This window comes from Octopus bimaculoides, chromosome 25 (genome assembly GCF_046866305.1).
Source record: "Octopus bimaculoides isolate indiv1 chromosome 25, ASM4686630v1, whole genome shotgun sequence".
Classification (NCBI taxonomy): domain Eukaryota; kingdom Metazoa; phylum Mollusca; class Cephalopoda; order Octopoda; family Octopodidae; genus Octopus; species Octopus bimaculoides.
In genome coordinates this window covers 9,275,589-9,280,588 of record NC_142952.1, presented here as the reverse complement: position 1 = coordinate 9,280,588, position 5,000 = coordinate 9,275,589, and the positions used below count along the sequence as shown (strand labels likewise).

Genomic DNA, 5,000 nt, shown 5'->3' with positions numbered 1-5,000 from the left:
CTCACAGATACACATACACACATATGCAGATGCATGCATATACATATATGCACACACACATACAGATATACATATGCATATGCACATATGAGCATACACATATATATACACATGTTCACATATACACATGCATACACATATATGGGACAAAACTCATAAGCACACATACACACACTCGCATACACATGAACACATTTACACACACACAAATGCTCACATGCACACACATTCACACATCACATACACACACATACAAAGGCAGCACAACTCATAAAAGCAGAGAAAGAGAAAAAAAATTCCAATTTGCTTGTCAGGTACCAGATGTGATTAGGGAGTTTAAGGGTTTAATATTACAAATATGATTAGGGGTTTGTTTGTGTGTGAGTGAAGAGAGGTGGTGGTGATGGTGGTAGGGAGAATGATGAGGTGTAAGGCGGGGGTGGTGATGGAAAGCAGGCGGACTGGTGGTGGGGGGAAGTTTTAATGATAATAATGGTGGAGACAGATAAGAATTAACTGTAATTAATTTAATTGGTTTTATAGCCTTAATTACTTAAAGACAGGCTTGGCTATGGAGAGAAAGAGAGAGCGGAGAAGAAAGGATGGGTTTACAGAGAAGGGAGAAAGAGAGAGGTGTAGAGGGAGAGAGAGAAAGAGAGACAAAAGGAGTGAGAGAGAGAGGTAGAGAGACAGTGAGGAGGGGGTTGAAGGGAGAAGGTCTGGGTTAAGTGCAAGGGAGGGAGGGGTCTGCATGTAGGGAAATGAATTTTGGTTGGAGATGTCATGTAGGAATAATTCTGGGAAAAGAGGAGTTGGTGAGATGGGGGTAGTGGGGATATTCTCAAAGACAGTGGGGGGTTACAGGTAGGTTGGATGTAGAGAGAGAGAGGGGTGTTGAGAGATGGAGAGAGAGAGAAAGGGAGTATAGCAGAGGTGGGGGGAGAAACACACTTAGAAAAAGTGAGGAAAGTGAGGTGGAATGTACAATGAAAGAAAGAGTGAAAGGAAGAGTATAAAAAGAGACAGGCAGACACATAAAGAGAGGAAAAACAGAGAGAGAGTGAGAGAGAATGCAGAAAGAGGGAGAGAGTGTGTGTGTGTGTAGAAAGAGAGAGAGAGAGAGAGAGTGTGTGTGTGTGTGTGTGTGTGTGTGTGTAGAAAGAGAGAGTGATATATAAACAGAGATGGAGAAGTAGATAATGATTGACTGAAAGACAGGATGATATCTATAGAGAAGGAAGTAAAAAATATAGAAAGAGGACTAGAGAGAGGGGGAGAAAGAGAGTGGAAAATAGAGAGAGAGAGAGATAAACAGAGTTGCTGAAGTAGATAGACTAAGAGATGGAGAGAGAGTGGAGAATATAGAGAGAAATAAACAAAGACACTGAAGTAGATAGACTGAGAGACAGAGGGGAGAATAGAGAGGGATATAAACGGAGGTACAGAAGTAGATGCAGGCAGAAAGAGGGGGAGAGTGGAGAATAAAGAGTGATATAAAGAGAGAAATTGAAGTAGACAGAGAGAGAGGGAGAAGTGAGAGAGAGAGAGTGTGTGTGTGTGGAGAATAGAGAGAGAGAGACTGAAATAGGCAGACAAACTGAGGAGGAGAGAAAGGGTAGAAAAGAGAAAGATAGACACAGTAGATAGACAGACAGACAGACCAAGAGAAAGAGAGAAAGAGAAAGAGAGAGAGAAGAGAGAGAGGGGTAGAATAGAGAGAAAGAGAGAGAGAGAAGAGAGAGAGGGGTAGAATAGAGAGAAAGAGAGAGAGAGAAGAGAGAGAGAGAAGAGAGAGAGAGAAGAGAGAGAGGGGTAGAATAGAGAGAGAGAGAGAGAGTGAAATAGGCAGACAAACTGAGGAGGAGAGAAAGGGTAAAAAAGAGAAAGATAGACACAGTAGATAGACAGACAGACAGATAGACAGACCTTGAGAAAGAGAGAAAGAAAAGAGAGAAAAAGACAGAGAAGAGAGAGAGGAGGAGGGGAAAGAGACTAAAAACAAGAAGAAAAAATAAAAATGAAAATAAAAAAATAAGGAGAGAAAGCTGCTTAGAGTTTCTCAACACAGCTTCTCCATATTAGATGTTAAATTTGTTTTAATAATTTAATCACAAGCCGTTATTTGATTTTCAGTTTTCTCCTTTACGTCCTGTTCCGTTTCTTTTTTGTTTGTTTGTTTGTTGAGGTTTTTTTCTACTCTTATTTTCTAAATTTTTGTTTGTTTTTAAATAATTCCGTGTTTTTTTTTAATATCTTTTTATTTTTCTGGGTTTTTTTTGTCTTTTGTTTTCTGTTTTTTGGTTTTGCGTCTTCGCCACCATCTTGGCAGTCCAATTAATACAAATTAATCTATTTTAGATATCGTTCTTAAATACCATTAAAATCAATAATAATAAGTGGAGAGAGAGAGAGAGAGAGAGAAGGAGGGAGAGAGAGAGGAAATATTTCTTTTGCTACAAAAGACAGAAATAAATTCTCTACACTCTTTAAGAAATAATAAAAATTGGTTTGAGACGACTGACGCCTCTCACTTGCAATATTGCAACAATGTTTTCATTTTTTAGTGTCATGAAAATTGGAAACGTAAAACCTAACCAAAAATATAACCGAAATCACCATCACCATCACAATCATCATCATAATTCTAACGTCCACTTCTCCATGGGTCAGTTGGAATTTGCCAAGGCAGATATTCTACGGCTGGAGACTGACCCTGTGGTCACCAGCCCTCACCCGTTTCTAAGCAAGGTAACAGTTCTTCATGGCCAGACATGTTTTCATGGAATATTCTTTTCTACTATAGGCACAAGGCCTGAAATTTTGGGGGAGAGGTTCAGTCGATTAGATCGACCTCAGTACGCAACTGGTACTTAATTTATCAACCCCCAAAATGATGAAAGGCAAAGTCGACTTTGGCAGAATTTGATCTCAGAACCTAAAGACAGATGAAATACCTACACGGGTATATGGCGTAGTGGTTAAGAGCGCGGGCTACTAACCCCAAGATAGCGAGTTCAATTCCAAGCAGTGACCTGAACAATAACAATAATAATAATAATAATAATAATAAAATGCACTACTGGGTACTGCACACATCCTACGCAAAACACTTTCAATACAGTAATCATAAGAGCATCACAGCAAACCCCAGCACATACCCAAGGCACACAGAGCTGCGCTCGGTAGTGAAGTGAAAGCACGTTATAAAAATAAAACTACTGAATAATAATAATAATAACATTGCAAAATACCTTAGGAATGAGAACCCAGGTTCGAAATTTCCCCAAGACACCTGAAGAAGGCTGTGGGGTATATCAGCCGAAACGTTGTTTTAACAACAAACAAGATGAGGACAAATATCTGTCAAATGTAAATAATGTAAATAATGTACATAATTCCTCATCTCTTAAATAAAGAACTGTAAATGAAATACTGCTAAGCATTTCACCCAGTGTACCAACATCTCTGCCAGCTCGCTGCCTTCTTTTTCATTTGATTCCAATATTCATGGAATATTGGAATCAAATGATACCACTTCTGTATACCACTACCATGTGACGTCAGTGAAGGCATGTGGCCTAGTGGTTAATGGTACTTGGCTTATGATCAAATAGATCGTGAATTTGATCCCTGGCAGCATGTTGTGTCCTTGGGCAAGACCCTTTATTTCCCGTTGCTCCAGTCCACTCAGCTGGCAAGAATGGGTGGTACCTGTATTTCAAAGGGCCCGCCTTGTAGCATTCTGTGTCGCGCTGAATCTCCCTCAGAACTATTCTAAGGGTACACGTGTCTATGGAGTGCTCAACCGCTTGCACATTAATTCCACAAGTAGGCTGTTGTGACAGTGGTAATGACGATGGTGATGCTGCTGCTGATGATGATGGTTGTTGCTATGGTGGCGGTGATGATGCTGGTGGTGGTGGTGCTGGTGGTGGTAGTAATTGTTATTCTAAGACAATGGTATCAAACAAGTCATTTCTCTCGAAGACTCTAAGCTGTGAGCTAAGGAAGATTTGGCTGCTATTTCCATCACACACAAGTTCCCTCTGCTGCTGCTGTTGTTGTTGTAATTGTTGCTTTGTTGTTGTTGTTGTTGTTATATGCACCAACATAACAGAGATATGTGACTGTTGCACAAATGCAACTATTGCACAATGTGGTGCAAAGAGATCTAATTAAAGCTGTGCAATATATGCATTAATTGCGGTGCCATATGCACTAATTTATGATTTGTGAATTGATTTATGATCGAGTTAATAATTTATACAAGCTTCATTGGAAAACAAAACAAAACAAAACAGCTGAAAATAGAATAGAATAGAATAAAATAAAATAATTAAAATTGTATTAGAATTGAAATTCAAAATTGAAAAAAAAAAATGTCATCAAAGAATTTGTTCAGAAGTCAAATAAAAATATCCACCGAATGGAGAGCAGCTGTGCCTGGTATTGTTGTTGTTGTTCAACTCTAATGGCCCCTGTTCCTCTGCACCTTATGCTCACCACCTACACTCAGGCCTACTATTCATGCGCACTTACTCCACTCAAACTCATTCTCTCCATTTGTGTCCTCTGTCTTATTTAGGTGCCACTACCGCCATTCAAGCCCAACGCTACCACTCAGGTCACCACTGCATCCACTCAATCACCTCCACTCAATTCCACTACCACCACTCAGTCCACCACTTCCACTGTCTCCACCACTTCTACTCAATGACCTCCACCCAAGCCTACCTCACACACACACATACATACACTGACACACATATGTACATACATATACATATACAAACACACATACACAAGCAAAAGAACTCACACACACACACAGACTGACACACACATATGTACATACATATACAAACACACATACACAAGCAAAAGCACTCACACACACACACACACACCTTGTTCAAAGAAACAAACGAATTTGAAACTTCTAAGAATTTGAATCCGCACCCCAACTCCTGTTCCAGGAATGGATTGTACTGAATAACTGT

At 39.8% G+C, this 5,000-nt stretch overlaps 1 protein-coding gene across 8 annotated transcripts in view; it reads right to left on the bottom strand.

Annotated features, from left to right (window-relative positions):
• LOC106883162 (clavesin-2) overlaps nt 1–5,000 on the bottom strand; it is a 123,838-nt gene that overhangs the window by 71,692 nt on the left and 47,146 nt on the right. The window lies entirely within an intron of this gene.